This window comes from Tenrec ecaudatus, chromosome 6 (genome assembly GCF_050624435.1).
Source record: "Tenrec ecaudatus isolate mTenEca1 chromosome 6, mTenEca1.hap1, whole genome shotgun sequence".
In the NCBI taxonomy this organism is placed as follows: Eukaryota; Metazoa; Chordata; class Mammalia; order Afrosoricida; family Tenrecidae; genus Tenrec; species Tenrec ecaudatus.
Window position 1 is genome coordinate 20971022 of NC_134535.1, and position 17176 is coordinate 20988197.

Sequence of the window (17176 nt, forward strand, 5' to 3'; positions counted from 1 at the left end):
TGTGCATGACATCACCTCGAGCCGAGGGCCGACTCAGCAGCAGCTAATGACAGTTTATAGAGCAGCCGTTCTCAACCTGTGGGTCGAGACCCCTTTGGGGGTTGAATAACTTTTTCACAGGGGTCGCCTGATTCATCACAGTAGCAAAATGACAGCTATGAAGTAGCAATGAAAATAATTTGATGGTTGGGGGTCACCACCACATGAGGAACTGTATGAAAGGGTTGCAGCATGAGAAAGTTGAGAATTACTGATACAGAGTCTCAGTCACTTAAAAGTTCTGTGGAGAAAAAAACTGATGAGTCTTGTGAAGAAAAATCCCGGGCAGGTGAGTGGGACTGGCAGGCTGAATAGGATCATCAAGGCAGGCGTGTTGAGAACATGACATCAGGAGACAGACCCACAGAGAAGCTAATGGACGCTGCCTCGCTGTCCAGACGAGAACTAAGTTCAATTATTCTCACTGATAGATGAATTGATGGAAGCTACTTTCATGTGATGGGAGTATCGTGGAAGATATTCTTATTTAATTTTGTGTAGATGTAGACATAATTATTGAAACAATTTTTATGAGCAAGACAGCTTTAAAATATAGTCTAATTGCTACGTGTTTTTTGAGAATGATGAGAAAGATGGTCTTGAAAGGTAGGAAACGTTAAGAAACTATTACTCATGACTGATTTGGATGATTGTTGTGTACGAGTCTTTTGGGACTCAGCAATCCAACATGACAGGGTAGAACTACTCCATAGGGTTTCCTAAGCTGTACTCTTGTTTTTGTTGTTTTTAACTCTTTATTATGAATTGGGTAAGGGTTTACAGCCAATCAGGGGTTTTAGAAATCATTTTATTGGGGGCTCATACAACTCTTATCATAATCCATACATACATCAATAGTGTAAAGCATATTTGTACATTCGTTACCGTCATCATTCTGAAAACATGTGCTCTCCACGTAAGCCCCTGGCATCAGCTCCTCATTTAACCCCCTCCCTCATGAACCTTTGATCATTTATAAATTATTATTTTGTCATATCTTGTCCTGTCAAGCGTCTCCCTTCACCCACTTTTCTGTTGTCCATCCCCCAGAGAGGAGGTTATATGTAGCTCCTTGTAATCGGTTCCCCACCCTCTGTCCACCCTCCCGGTATTGCCACTCTCACCACTGGTCCTGAAGGGATCATCCACCCTGGATTCCCTGTGTTTCCAGTTCCTATCTGTACCAGTGTCCATCCTCTGGTCTAGCCATAAAGAATTGGGATCATGACAGAGGGGTTGTGGGAAGCATTTAGGAACTAGAGGAAAGTTGTCTGTTTCATCGCTGCTACACTGCACCCTGACTGGCTCGTCTCCTCCCCGCGAGCCCATCAGTTTTCCATTAGCCAGTTCACGCACATTTTGTTTCCGGTCATTGATTGCAGTCCCCACCATGTAGCTTCGTTTTCTCTGTCTCTCTTCTCCGTCCCTCCTTTCCTCACTTGTCTGAACTCGTTCTTGGGTCCCTGCCGCCCGTTTGGCCTCACATTGTGTTTATTCTCAGGACCTCCCTGGGGTTATTGTTCACCTTTCAGACCTGGCTGTTGTTGGGCTGAAAACAGCCGCAGGGGTGAGTTCCGATTCAGACCTCCAGGGTGGCTAAGGGCCCTAGTCTCAGGGGTTCCTCCCATCTTGATCTGGCCAGGAAACCTGCTCCTTCTTGTCTGCATTTTGAGTTTGTGCCACTTTATCCGGGACCCTGTGATCTGATCCCTTTCGGAGCTGGTGGTGGCGGTAACTGGTCACCGCCCAGGCTCCCTCTCAGAGTCACGGAGGTCGATGTTCACACGGTGCAGGAGTCCACTGGCCTGACTGATCCATGTAGCCTCAGTTTTCGTTCCCCGTCTTTCCCCTGGACTGGACAACGGCACTAGTGCACTTAACTGACCCCTCAGCTGCCGCTCCGCAGGCTGTAACCTGTGCGGGCGCAGATCCACAGCTCTTCTCCCATGGACCAGTTGGCTGGTTCCCACCGCTGATTGCTAGTCAGCAGCTGAGCAATTCACCGTTGTGCCCTGCCCTCCTGCCATCAGATTACCAGAATAGACTGTGGCTTCGGATAAGGATCAGTGTGGACTGTGCAGTGGGGATCATGCATCTTAAACTGGGTAGAAAAGACTTTTCACAGGCATGGTAGAGAGTCGATAAATGCTCAATTGTTGTTGTTAAGTTCCGTCAGGTCGATTCCGACTCAGGGCAACCCTGCGTGCGGCAGAGCAAAGCCCTGCCGGTTCCTTCACCGCCCTCACCATTGTCGTCCTGCGGTTTGCCCGTGGCTGCGGCCACTGTGTCAGGCCCCTCTCATCCAGGGCCTCCTCCCTTCACGGCTCTTCCTCTTTACTGCTCATGGTGTCCTGTTCCAGGGACTGGGCTCCCCATCGCAGCTACAGAGTATGCCAGGAGATGTCTTGCCGCCCCTCCTCTCTCCCAAGGAGCATTCTGGCTGTACTTCTAAGACAGATCTCTTTGTGCTTTGACCATTCTTCGCCAGTACCACAATTCAAATGCATTGATTCTTCCTTCCTCAGTCGTCCTCGTTCAGGGGGATTGGAGAAATAGAATAGCCCACTCTGCTATAAACTCGGCGAGTTTACGGTTGCATTGGGAGAGAGACCAGAAGGGTCACCAGCCCAGGGGGTTTGCCCTGGGCACCGAGCGAGGAGGATGGTGATCACTGAGATGTACTGAATGCTTAGCAGCCTCCGGGCAGACGTTGCTTCCGAGGCTTTTACACGGATGATCAAATATATTTCCCGACAATTCTGTAATGAGGGCCTTGCTATTACCATTTTATAGGCAGGAGACCAAGGAATGTGGAGGTGAGTAAGTTGCCCACATCTGCCCAGGTAATGCATTGTCAAGCCATTCTGCAGAAGCCCAAGCGCACACTCTTATCACTCAGCGTGGGGATGGTGGCCTGAGCCAGAGCGGGTGGCTGGATTTCAGGAGTGTTCAGGAGGCAGGAAGAGGAAGGGTGAGTGCTGAGTGAGGGACGACTCAAGAATCATGTCCAGGTCTTTGACTTGAATGGAGAGAAAGGAGCAGAGGGGTGTGTGTGTGTGTGTGTGTGTGTGTACACGTACGTACATGTGTACATGCTTCGGGGAGTGGATTGCAGGCCATAATCAAAAGGCTGGTTTTGGGGTGTCCCGGAGACGTCAAAGGTAGCATAGTGGGGTATGTGTGCATCGCACTGCTAATCACAAGATCAGCACTCCGAAGCAACCAGCAGCGCTGCAGAAGAAAGACGAGGCTTCACCGTTCCGGCAGTTCGACCCTGTTCTGTGAGGTTGCTATGAGTCTGCATCGACTCTGGCCGTGAATTTGTTGGGGTTTTTTTTTGAGACGTCAAAGGAGCCTGGGGGTGTAGTGGAGTACAGGTCGGGCTGCTAAACCACCAGCTGCTCTGCAGGAGAGAGATGGGACTGTCTACTCCCGTGAAGAGTCACGTCTCGGAAACACACTGGGCCTTCTACTCTGGCGCACAGGACTGCTACGAGGCAGAATCACCCGGAGAGCAGTGAGCTTGGTCTGGGGTTGTTTTGTTTTGTTTTGTTTTTTGAGTTGAGATGTCAAAATGGGGGAAAGATCTTGAAAGTTAGCTCCGGAGTTCAGGGTTGGAGATAGGTATGTGTACTTGTAAACTATATATTTATAAGTATACAGGTTCCAAGGATTAATTAGCTCTGGTGTAAACCAGCAGGGGAATCAAGCATCCTTTGTGTTTTTGTTTGCTCGCTTTGGTTAGACATTCAGAATTTTTTTAAGCCCTTTTTATTCATATTACTTGTTTTTGTATTTTCCTGAATTATTCTAAATGCTAAAAAATAAGGACAAAGAGAATTTTACTGGGCTTGTTATTTCTGAGTTTATTTCCCATTAAATAAGTGTTGTCATTAAATGATGTGTTTCCTATATGAGGCCTAAAAATGTCTCCCGGCTCAAAGGGCTGTGTCGGCCACCCCCACGTCTCAGTTCTGCTAGAATCATTTACTGGGAGATCGCTACCCAAACCCATCCTCCTTTCTGCTTTTGAACCAAAAGGCTATGTGTTGCCATAGTTAAGTGGGTCTCGCATTTTAAGAGGCTGTAACCAGCTTTTAATTCGGGTCACATGACCATCGTGAGGGTTCTGCCTGCCTGAGGCCCCTCCTCCTGCCGCCTGGCTTCCTGCTGCAGACACTAGTGAGGCCCTCTGGCCAGTCTGCCCAGCTCAGCCGCAGTCAAAGCAGCCCCAGCCCCGTTCAGATTGGCTAGGTCAGTGGATTTTCTGGATCTGTGTGAAAGCTCGATGTTTTATTTTCAATTAAAAAAAAACATCTCTGGCTTCCTTTTGGTCAGTTTGTTTTGCGATTTATATCTATTATAATATATGTTAAAATATAATAACATATTATAATTATAATATATATATTAAATTCACACAAAATTCACTCCCACTGAGTGGATTCTGACTCACTGTGACCCTATGTGTCCTGTTGGCAGGAGAGAACTGCCCCTGTGGGTTTCTGAAATGGTGATTTTACAGGAGGGGAAGCCTCCTTGATCTCTACTGGAGCAGCTGGTGGTTTTGAACTGCTGACCTTGGGGTTAGTAGCCCAACTCCCAACTACATCAGCAGAGATCATATGTGTGTGTACATATATGTATGTGTGTGTATATACCATATGCACACATACATACATATATATGCTATATAGTCATATTTTTTAAGTTAGTATACTTCTCAATGTCTTCATGAAAGCTTTTCTCCCCCTACATTATGTGTCCATAGTTTAATTTCACTTTATCCTTAAATACTCTTCACCTGGGCATGTTGAAGTAGATTGATAGCATCTTTTAAAAGGCAGGGGCACTTAGCAAGATGTATGTTTTTCATTGGTAATATTGTTGATAAATGAGAACTATTCTTAAACGTTAGAGATTGAGCCAGTCGCGTGGAACATTCCCGGATCCTGACACGGGGACTCGCCGCCCGCCTTCAGGAGGGAAAGAGGAAGCGTGAGGGCACGCCCAGGGAAGTGGGCGGTTTTGCTGATGCTCGCTGCTTTCAAGGAACTGTTGGCCTCCGCGCTGGAGCGAAGTCATAGGCAGTAGCTGTCCCCGCACCTTCTGCTGGACCCTGGGCTTGCTCCATGTGCCTTCGAATGAAGGAGGCCGCTTTCCAGTGCCCAGCAAAGCAGAGCGCGGCGGCGGCTGGAACAGAGCTGCTTCCACATGGTTAAGTCTACCAGACCGCAGTGCGAGGCTTCAATGTTAGTGCATTTCAAATTTGTGTATCTGCCATCGTTTTGTTTCTCTTAAAAAACCCGTAATTTCCTTTTTAGCCTTTTGAGAATGGAATTAATAGTCTCTCTCTCTGAGAAATCTTCTCTCTCACTAGGTACACTGATCCTACTCATCTCAGATATTTGATCTCGGAGAGATATCCGGGCAGGGGACGTGAACCACGTGGTCCTGGCTGTGGTGGCCGGTGGCGGGAACCACTAGCGCCGTGGCTCCCTTCCCGTGTTTTCTCTTCCAGCTGCTGACTAACCTCGGCAGCTGGCTCTGTTAGTCAGGATCGGATTTTCTGTTTATTTGTTGGATTTTGTTTTCTTTTTCTTCTAAGTTATGTTTCCTAGTTGTCTAATATAAAATTTTTGGACATGGGAATGATGCATAAAAAGACTTTTCCTTTCCTCCAGCCGAGCCGGCTGCATCAGACAGTCACATCCCACCAAGCCCTTAGAGCCCAGCAGTGCAGACCCTGAGTGGGAGCACACACCAGTTTCTTCTCAACCTGGGTAGACGGTTGCCGGGGAGAGAGGAGTGAAGTACTTAGCAGGAAAAATGTACGTGAGATTGGTATTATAAAAAAGACAATATTTTTCCTTCTGAATCATGAAAATACAGATGCCACGTTAAACAAATTAATACCTACTGGGAAACAAATTCAGAGATTTAGACCTAAGAGGGGGAGGGAAAGCATGTGGGGGGCAGACAAGGTCAACTTTGTGTGTGTGTGTGTGTGTGTGTGTGTGTGTGTGTGTGTGTCTGTTTTGACCATGAATACAATTCAGTGACGTTAATTACATTGGCCTTGTTGCATGGTTTAAGCTCAGGAAAGGTGTATATCAGAGTTTTATCCCCTTACCATACGTATTCAATCTGTGTGCTGAACAAATCATCCGAGAAGTTGGACGATGTGAAGAAAAACACAGCATCAGACTTGGAGGGAGGTTTGCTTATTAATAACCAGCCGTATGTGGATGAGACGGCCTTACTTGCTGAAAGTGAGGGGGATTTGAAGTACTTTCTGAGGAAGACTGAGGATGGCAGCCTTCAGTGTGGATTAGAACTCGATGTAAAGGGAACAAAAGTCCTCACACTGGGCCGATAGACAACATTGTCATACGTGGAGGGAAGATTGAAGTGGTCAAGGATCTTGTTTTGCTTGGATCCACATCAGTGCCCGTGGAAACAGTCAGAAAATCAAAAGACACATCGCATTGGGCAGAATCTGCTGCACAAGACCTCTTTCAAGTGTTGAACAGCAAGGGTGCTCCTGTGAGGAACAAAGTGCCCCTGACCTAAGTCATGGCATTCCCAGTGGCTTCCTATGCCAGCACGCGAACGCTGGGACAGTAAGTAAGGAGGGCTGAAGAGAGATCCATGCATCTGCATTATTCTAATACCTGCTTAGCGAAGGCTATTGAAAGTATCATTGCCTGCCAAAAGAACACAGAGACTGTTTTAGAAGAACACAGCCAGACTGGTCCTTGAGGGGAAGCAGGGTGAGACTTCCTCTCACGTACGGTGGACATGTCATTGGGAGGGGCCAGTCCCTGGAGAAGGGCATCATGCTTGGTTACGTAGTAGGGCAGTGAAAAACAAAAAGGAAGGTCTTCACATAGATGGGTGACAGTAGCGGCCACAACAATGATCTCGACCATGGAAACAATTAGGAGGATGGCATGCACAGGGCGGGGCGGGCGTCATGCTGTTGTGCATGGTCACTGTCAGCACGGGCTCGCTGGCAATGTCCGCAACAGTCATGTCATTTAACTACCATCACTGTCTGTTTTTAAGACAGTTTCTGTGACCCAGTCACCAGAGAGCCCTCACTTGTGTTTACACATCACTAGTAAGCCGATCATAGAGTATGGTGTTGTTCCTACTCTAACAATATAAATATTACCTGGATGCATGTAGGTAGTTACATAATCTGTTGTCATTTTGAGACTGAAGAGTGAAGGGGTGGAGTTTAGCCAGTCGATCAGGTTGCACCTTGATGACCTCACTCGGAGGCACTAAGGAGATAAATAGCTCACTGCAGGTGGGGCACCCACTCACTCCCTGTGAGACATTCCTGCGGACAAGACACATGGAGCTAAGCTAGAACCCTGGAGCTGAAGGAGCCACGCGGTGAAGACCCACGCCAGCACTGAGATGCCTCTACTGCCGCTGGACCCACAAGACTGTCCACCCATTGGCCTGTGATCTCCCTCCATTCGGTGTGATTGCATGTGTTGCCTGAGTCTGAAGAGGAATTTATAGAGTGGTATCAGACATATGGGCTAATATCGGGCTTAGGGACTTGATCTGGACTGGGCTGGGCTGTTTCTCAATGTACAGTTGCTCTTTTATTTAAATTTCTGTCTTACACACATCTGAGTGTCTCTGGATTTGTTTCTCTAGTCTACCCAGACGAACACAGCATATAACTCCTTGGAGATCATAATTCACTTTATCACCTGTGCTTACACTCCGTTTAAATGGTGTCTGACCTTCACAACATCTATTTGAACTCCTAGCAGAATTAGAGTTTTACTCTACAACAAGTAGCAGACTGTTTCAGTTACTATAGCTCTCTATCGTGTTTTGAAATCAGAAAATGTGAATTCTACTTTGTTCTTCATTTCAAGATGGTTTGACTATTTGAGGCCCCTTGGCAATTTCTGTAAATTTGAGGCTAGCATTTCAATTTCTGCAAGTAAATAAATAAAGATAGTTGGAATTTTGATAGGGATTGCACTGAATCTGTAGGTTGCTTTCAGTCATATTTACATCTTAACAATATTGTTGTTCAATCCATGAACGCAGAATGTTTTTCCATTTTTTACTTTGTTGTTGTGAGGTGCCATCGAGTTAGGGCCAACCCCTAGCGACCCTGTGCACAGGAGAATGAAAACACTGCTCAACCGTGCGCCCTCCTCACCGTTGTCCTGCCCTGTGTGAGTCGGGTGGACTAGAGAAACAAACCCAGAGACACTCATATGTGTATAAGAAAAAGCTTTATCTGAAAGAGCAATTGTATAGTAAGAAAACATCCCAGACCAGTCCGGATCCTTAAGTCCAATATTAGCCCATATATTTGATACCACTCTATAAAGTCCTCTTCAGACACATGCAACACATGCAATGATGCCGAATGCAGGAAGATCACAGGCCAGTGGGTGGAAAGTCTTGTGGATACCGTGGTGGTAGAAGCATTTCAGCACTGGTGTAGGTCTCCGTTTGGCTTCGCCAGTCCAGGGATCTGGCTGCATCAGTACAGTTCCATGTGGCTTGTCAGCAGGAGTGCCTACAGCTGCCCTCTAGTGAGCTCTTTATCTCCGTGGCGCCTCCAACTGAGGTCGTCATGCTGTGACCTGATTGACAGGCTAGACTCCACCCCTTTGCAAGTTGACAGGAGATTATGTACCTGCTACAGGCCCATTGCTGCACCATCATGTCAATCCGTATCCTTGAGGGCCTTCCTCTCTTTTGTGTTGTCCTTCTCCAGGGACTGGCCTCTCCTGACATCATGTCCAAAGTATATCCATTTTTACTTCTAAGGAGAATTTTAGTCCTTCTGGAACAGAGGTGTGTGTTCTTTTGGCAGCCCATGACACTCTCAGTATTCCTCACGAGCGCCACAATTCAAATTTATCAATTCTTCTCGTTCTCCCGTACTCAGTGTCCAACTTGCCCATGCATGTGAGGAGCCTGAAAACGCCAGGACGTGGGTCAGGCAGGCGCTGGTCGTCAAGGTAACCTCCTTGCTTCTCGATATGCTGAAGAGCCCTCGTGCCCCAGCCATTTGTTTAGGTCTTTTAAAAGGTGTCTCCGCAGTGTTTTCTAGCTTCCAGCACACAAATCTGTCATCTCCCTAGTTCAACTTGCTCCCAGGTAGTTTATTCTTTTAGATGCTAATGTAAGTGGAGCTGCTTCCTTCATGTCCGTTTCCTACTGCTCATTGCTTGTGGGTAGAAGAGAGTCAACTGATTTTTGTATGTTAACCTTTTACCTTGAACTTTGATGTGAATTCATTTGTTAGGGCTAGTAATTTTCTTGTGGTTCTTCTGGAATGTTTAAAAATACGGGATCCTGTCATCTGTCAGAAGAAATGGTTTTTCTTCTTCCTTCCCAATTTGGATACCTATCATTTCTTTTTATTGCCTAATTGCTCTGGCAAGGACCTGCAGTACAATATTAAATGGTGGTGTTAGGTGCGGCCGAGTCGGTCCAGGTTGGAACTTGTAGGGACCCTACATACAACTGAAGGAAAGACTGCCTGGCCCTTAACACTGTTGAAAGCAGGCATCCCCTGCTGGGCTGTGATCAAGGGCAGTGTAACCCAGAGGATTGCTGAAACCCAAATGAAGGCCCAACATGATAGTGGAACAAGTGGAAAGTAAAAGGAAACAGAAGAAGGAACTAGGAGGCAAAGGGCATTTATAGACGTCTAAATACAGGCATGTACATATGTAAATATATTTATATATGACAGCAGGGAAATAGATCTATGTACATTATATTTATAAGTTCACTATTAAGGTAGCAGATAGACAGTGGGCCTCTACTCAAGTACTCCCTCAACACAAGAATACTTTGTTCTAATAACCTGGCATTCCATGATGCTCACCTTCCTGACATGATCACTGAAGACAAAGTGGGTGCATAAGCAAATGTGGTAAGGGAAGCTAATGGTGCCAGGCTATCAAAAGATATAGCGTCTGGGATCTTAAAGACTTGAAGATAAACAAGCGGCCATCTAGCTCAGAAGCAACAAAGCCCACATAGAAGAAGCACACCAGCTTTTGCAATCACGAGGTGGATAGGATCAGCTATCATGCATCAAAGACCCAGAACAAAAAATCATATCATCGTGAGTGAGGTGGGAGTGCGGAGTGGAGACCCAAAGCCCATGTGTAGACAATTGGACATCCCCTTACAGAGGGGTCTTGGGGAGGAGACGAGCCAGTCAGGGTGCAGTATGTATAGCACCATGAAAACATACAACTTTCCTCTAGTTCTTTAATGCTTCCTCTCCCTCCCCCCTACTGTCGTGACCCCAATTCTGCCTTACAAATCTGCCTAGACCAGAGCATGTACATGGGTACAGATCAGAGCTGGAAACACAGGGAATCCAGGACAGATAAAGCCCTCAGGTCCATTAAGGAGAGTAGCAATCCCGGGAGAATAAGGGGAATGTGGGGGCAGAAAGGGGGAACCGATTGCAATGATCTACATATAACCCCCTCCCTGGAGGACAGACAACAGAAAAGTGGGTAAAGGGAGACATCAGGCAGTGTAAGACATGAAAAAATAACAATTTATAAATTACCAAGGGTTCGTGAGGGAAGGAGGGGGGAAAAACTGAGAAACTGATACCAAGGGCTCAAGTAGAAAGAAAATGTTTTGAAAATGATGATGGCAACAAATGTACAAATGTTCTTGACACAATGGATGCATGTGGATTGTGATAAGTTGTACAAACCCCCAATAAAACGATAATTAATTAATTAATACAAGCAGACATCCCTTGATGCTAAGGAAAACACTGCCAGAATTTCTCCTTTAAGTATGACATTACCTGTGGACATTTCATGTGTGCCTGTTATCCTCCAGAGGGATTTCCCCCAGTGTTTGATTGTTCATTGTTTTACTATTAAAGAGTGTTAGATATTTGTCTGATGCCTTTTTGGTGTTCACAGATGATCGTGTGGTTCACTTCCTTCACTAATATCTGTCCAGTTGATTTTCTATCATCAGCCACCTGTGCACTCTTGGACTAAATCTCTACCTGATTGTGGTGTGACCTGGCCCGTGTTCATAGAGGATACTGGTCTGAGGTCACCTCATGATGTCGCTCTGACGTGGTGTCAGAGTGATTCTGAACACGTAGCACTGGTTTGAAGTGTTCTTTTCATACTTTTTGGCAGCGTTTTAAGAAGGATTGGTTAGGGTTAGGAAAAAAAAGATTTAAAAAAAAAAAGGATTGGTGTTTATTCTTTCTTAAATGTCTGGTGGAACTCCCCCGTGAAGCCCCTAGTTCAGGGCTGGTTTGGTGGGGCTTTGGAGAGGTTTTCTATTGCCTCTGATCCCTTCACTTGGTTATGCGTCAGCTGAGATGTTATGTTTTCATGTTTTACATGTACTTTGATTATATTGATCATTTCAAGGAACCAGCTTCTGGATTCGTTGATTATATCTGTCAAAGCGTTGTATATTTTTAACAATAAAGATAGGAACCTCCCTATATTAGAGACATAGAAGAGCCACGTACTAGGTCAGGCATCTTTTCACTTCACAAGGAGGGAGAGGTATGTGTTTGCAGAGAGGGAAAGGAGATTCCGGGAGGCTATGTAGCCTGCCTAAGGTCATACAGTGCTGTGTGGCAGAACCAGATCTTGAACTCAGTCCTCTGACTCCAAAGAGCACAATCGTACACCGTACTGTGTACCTTGAAGCCCTACCCTCCAGAGAGGGCAGCAGAATCTACCGACGACTGAACTTTCCATGGTTGGCCTTGTCACTGGAGAAGAGCAGCCCCCGCTTATCAGCCCAACACCTCTGTGATCTGTTTGAGGAGGCATTCCAGAGTAACTGGCTCTGTTCAATTCATTTTTATTCACAGTAGTTTTAATCAGTTCATTTTGACCCAGAAAATGAGTCAACGGGACGTTTTCCTGGTTAGGACTGAGAGAATGTAACGTTAGGCATGTGGGAGCCAAGGGCCTGGGTAGTCGCTGGAGACAACCTCATGGACGTGGGCTCCTGTTCTTGGGGTACATGTGTGGTATACAGCAGTGCTCCCCAAGGTGGGTGATACTGTCCCCACCCCACACCCCGGCAGAGGCTTGCTGGAATGGTCATGGCCCAGGGCTGTGAAGCAGATGCCTAGACTTTTCCTAGATTTGGGGCTGTCATACAAACGTTTTTAATTGCCAGCGGGATACTGAGTAACTTTCTTTGTCTGCGAAGGGGGTAAACCACAAAAACCAAACTCACTGCCATCAAGTTAATTCCAATTCCTGGTGACCCTGTAGGACAGAACTTCCCCTGTGGGTTTCCAAGACTGTAACTCTTTACGGGAGTAAAAAAGCCCTTTTTTTCCCTCCTGAGGAGTGGCTGCTGCTTTTAAGCGGCTGGCCTTGAGGATCCCAGGCAACACATAACCACTTGGCCAACAGAGCTCCGAGAAAAGGGAGCAGTGGGCCAAATAAGTTTGGAAACCTATGATCTACAGCAGGGGTCCTCAAACTACAGCCCGCGGGACACATGCGGCACGCCGAGGACATTTATCTGGTCTGCCAGGTGTTTTTGCCCCGTTTGTTTTTTTACTTCAAGATAAGATAAGTGCAGTGTGCATAGGAATTTGTTCATAGTTTTTTTTTTAAAACTATAGCCCTGCCCTCCAACGGGTCTGAGGGACAGTGAACTGGCCCCCTGTTTAAAAAGTTTGAGGACCCCTGGTGTACAGAGTCCCCTCATGCTGCCAGGCAAGGTTTTCACTTTGTCATGAAAGGTGGTTCTGGTCTGGGTTGGTTTGCATTGGTGTGAGATTACGTTTGTGACGTTGACTCAGATCTGAGTTCCCATCTTGACTCAGCTACGCCCTGCATGACCTTGGGCAAGAAACCCGATGACCTGAGTTTGCTCACGAGTACACTCACCTCACGGGACTGTTTTGCAGGTTGATAGGATCAGCACCTGGCTCAGGTGCACTCAGCGTTCACAGAACCATCTCCCAAGTTTTACAATAATGGCCCTGCTCCCTCCCTGCCGGAGGGCTGCTGTCTGGGTTAAAGAGACGTCTGGTCCTCTCCTCCTGATGTTTTTGAAGACGCATGTTCACGTGCTCCCTTCCCTTCTTCATTGGCTGTTTGATAGTTGCTCCTCGGACAGCTTCGTCTGGTCTTCACCCCCATCTTCTGGCGGGGCTTCTCTCCACCCTGGGTCCCCGGGCAGCATCTGAATCTGTAATTCCTCCCTCTGAAATGCCCTTCCCTCTTTGGGATGCGCTCGCTCCAGGGTCTCTTCCTAGGCCCCCCCTCCCCCCAAGAATAGGGGCCCCCGCCCGGTGTGGCTCATGCGCTGCAGAAGGTCAGAGCTCTGGGCTGCTCCTGTGCAGGTCCTTATGGGGCCCCTGAGGTGTTGGCGGAAGAACTGAGTTCAGCATGTCACCACCTAAAAGTTAGCCCAGCCCAGCCGCTCTCTCTTGTGGCTGCCCCCCATTCTCTGAGCTGAGGCCACGTGGCCCCACCCGGCCATGCAAGCTGGAAGCCCGTTTGCTCTGACTCCTCTGCCGGCCCCGCACACTCCCTGCACTTGTTTGGCCCCAGAAATGCCCCCTCGGAGCTCTTCCCCGCTGCTGGCGCAGGTTCAGACCCTCCGTGATCTTCCCCGCCACGTCTTCCAGCGGTCTCCTGCTTTCCCTTCCTCAGCAAGGCCGAGGGCTGCAGTGGCTGCAGCAGCGGGGCCCACACACAGCAGCCGATGGTGCAGGACAAGGCAGTGTCTCATTCCGTGGGGCACGGGGCACGGTGTGTCAGAACCTGTTCAGTGACACCTACGGACATGGCTTTACGTCAGCCCCTGGCTAGTCTTGTTCCGCCCTGGCCAGTGTCCTCAGGGCCCCGCTGCCCCCCGAATAAAGGTGGGCGGAGTCCTGCAGGCGTCCTGCTTCCAGATGCTCTTGAGCAAGAGCAGGGGCCTTGCCCCCAGCTGGGTGCTGAGCAGGGGACAACAGGGACTGAAATCCACTTGGCGTGGGGCAGTGTGCGTCTCTGGCCAAGTACCCTAACTAAGATGGACCATTTACTCCCTGGGGTCAGCTCCCCAGGGGTCAGGTGACATTTGCAGTTTGCCAGCTCTCTGTGCCAGGGAAAAATCAAACATCCCCTGCCAAGAACTCCGTTTCCCTTTCAGGCTTGCTAACCACCTGCCTTTCTGCCGTGGCCCCAGTGTGGGGAGTCGCTGTAAAACACTGGAGGCCTTGTCAGCCAACCTTTTGTCCAACGGCCCTGACACCGAGCCGAGTAGACAGACGCCAGCAGGCTCTTCGAGAGACCAGAGAGCCAGGGACACCCATCGAGACAGGAAGTTCAGGCCTCCTCTTGCTGGGTGGACTCCCGCTAGCGAGAGTGGGGACCCCGGCCCAGCTGAAAGTGCTGGCGGGCCTGCCCTCGGAGGACTGGCCAGATCCAGTGTGCGGCCGTGGAGCAGAATGACCTCGTAGTAAGCACTTGTGTTTCATACTTAGACCCGAGGCGAGTCTTTGCTCTGCCCCTCACCAGGTATATCACTTTAGAACATGCTTCCTCCTGCCCTCCCTCGGTCGCATCATCTAGAAAGTGGGGGTCATGCCGGCACCCACCTCACAGGTGCAAAGCAAAGACTAACCATGATCGTGGATGAAAACTCCTTACACAGCCACGACCAGCACAGAAGTGACTCATAGTGTTAGCCGCTCTCCGGAGTGCGATTCCTAGTCGCTCCACTTCCGCCACACTCTCGTGGAGCAGGGCTCGTTGCACAGGTCGTTGTCGGGGTGTGGGTTCATTGCCCTGTGGGGGTAAGGCTGTCCGTACAGCCTTTGTACGGTGGATGACAGGTGAGGAAGACTGAAGCCAGCCGAGTTCAAAAGGTGTTTTCCATAATGCATTGCCCAGACTGTCAGGGCAGGCGGGAGGCCGTTTGCCAGTGGAATGGTACCAGCAACCAGAATTTCATTTGGCTTTGCGCTCTGAAATCACACACACACACACTCGAAAATCCCCACAGGCGGCATTTCCAGGCGAGACCCTGCAGGGCCTGGTGGCAGAAAAGGGTCCGGAAAGCAGACGTTCATGCTGTGACCCTCTCGTCCCTGAGTGAGTGTGTGGTTGGCATGCCTGGCACAAGGGCACCCTCCCCTTGCACCCTGGGTGCAGCCTGCTGCCAGCAGCTCCTGGCGGGTGTCCCAGTACTAGCCGGGAGCTCAAACAGAGGGACGCGTCCCGGCAGCCTGCGGTCCCGGCCTGGCATGGAGGCCTGCAGGGTGACGGCCATTTCTGTTGACTGATCGACAGAGGGTGCACATGGGGCGGGGCGGAAGTAGCATTTAGTGAAAATAAGCGAGTTAGAGGAGAGAAGACTCCTGCCAGAAATACTAGGGAGCTGAAACAGTGACCCTCCTGAGCAGGGTGGTGTGGCAGAGGACATTCTGAGGCATTCACCCCACGTTGGTAGACACTGGGCTCCTTGTTTTTGCAAATAAAGTTTTATTGAAAGGAAGGCATGCTAGTGTGTTTCCGTTTTGCACGTGGCTGCCTCCGTGGATGTGAGTCGTGGTGACAGAGACCATGTGACCCACCAGGCCAAAAGAGGCACTGCCCAGCCCATTTGCAGAACGGTGGCCAAATCCCTCCCGAAGAGAGACCTTCTTGTCTCCTTTCTCTTTGGAAGACTAGTGAATTTTAGAATCCAGCAGATCCAAACTCATATCCAGCCCTGCCACTAGTTAGCCATGTGACCTGGGGCAGGCATGTGGTTTAACTTCTCTGTGCCTCAGTTTCCTCATCTGAAAAGTTGAGTTGATAGTAGATCCAGCCCCCGAGGTTGTCAGAATTCAATGAGAGACCAGGTTTGGGACGCACTCGGAGGAGCTGCCTCGGGCTGAGCCCAGTGAGTGGGATAAGGCCCTTCTCCCTGTTCACACCCATCTTCACACCTGCTCTCTGCCGAGGATCGTCATTGGCCGGCCTTATCCCTGCCCACCCCGCACACTGCATTGTTCTCCATTTGCACGTTTCCTTGTACTGCTGGGAAGGACTGTTCCCCTTCAGCACTTTAAGCTTGGCATTTTGATGAGCCCTCCAGCACCGTTCACTCATTCATTCAGCGCGTGCCGCTGGGTGCTGGGAACTGTTGGCAGATTCCGGTCTCAGAGAAGGGCATCACGCTTGCAGCTCTGCCCCCTCCCTCCCTCCCTCTCGCTCCTTGAACAGGTCGGCACTGGTGAGTTCTGGAAAGGGCAGTACCAGGGGGGTGTCACCCTCAGGGACGTTGAGGGCCCACCGGTGCCTGACTACTCAAGAAGAAAGAAGGCTGAGAGCCAGGCCCTCGAGGTCTGTTAATGCCTCTTCTTGGGGGGCAAATGGAGGAAGTCAGGTCACAGGTTGTAAAATTATCTTTTAAAAATGGCCTCAAAGTCGTGGGCTTTGGCTCGGATGGGTCCTGATAGGAGCTTCTTGTGGAGTTCAGTGTTGACCCAGGAGGAGAGGCAGGAGGAGAGGGTTGGTGGGGAGGCCTAGGCGCAGAAGGTGGACACCAGTGCCTGCTTGCAAAAGTGTGGGCAGCTTCTGACCTCCTGCGGCTTTACAAGGGGACGAGACTCTGACTCCTCTGGGTCACTTCACCCGCCAGCCTTCCAAACCAATTCTCGCCCCAGCGGTTCCTCCCTCAGCACTCTGTCCGTCTCTGTTGGATTTGATGTTGATTACGGGAGAGCGCACTTTAAACCCAGGAAGACGGCAAAAGTGACCAATCCCCTCATGAAATTCCAAGTTTGAACAATCTCAACCAACCCTGTAACAGTCACCCCCAACTGAATCATCTCATCAGCATCTGCCCTTACGCAGACTCCCCAGTCCTTTGGGGAGACTTACTAGGAAGAGCCCTTTCTATACTTCCCTGTGCCACACTGCCCCTCCTGCCTCCCCGATCAGCCCCAGTGGTCTCTGCCCCTTTCTTAAGAATAACTCTATTTCTGAGTACTGCTCACCTGACTATCTGCTTTAACTGGACTTAAGAACATAAGGCGCATCTTCTAGGCCAGGCTGTCCTGGTAGCGGGAGGAGAGCACTAGAAAGGAACTGTGTAGCCACAGAGTATCGTTGGACGCGATGGA

At 49.1% G+C, this 17176-nt stretch overlaps 1 protein-coding gene across 2 annotated transcripts in view; it reads left to right on the forward strand.

The window, feature by feature from the left end:
- Positions 1 to 17176, forward strand: part of APPL2 (adaptor protein, phosphotyrosine interacting with PH domain and leucine zipper 2) — a 61175-nt gene that overhangs the window by 11632 nt on the left and 32367 nt on the right. The window lies entirely within an intron of this gene.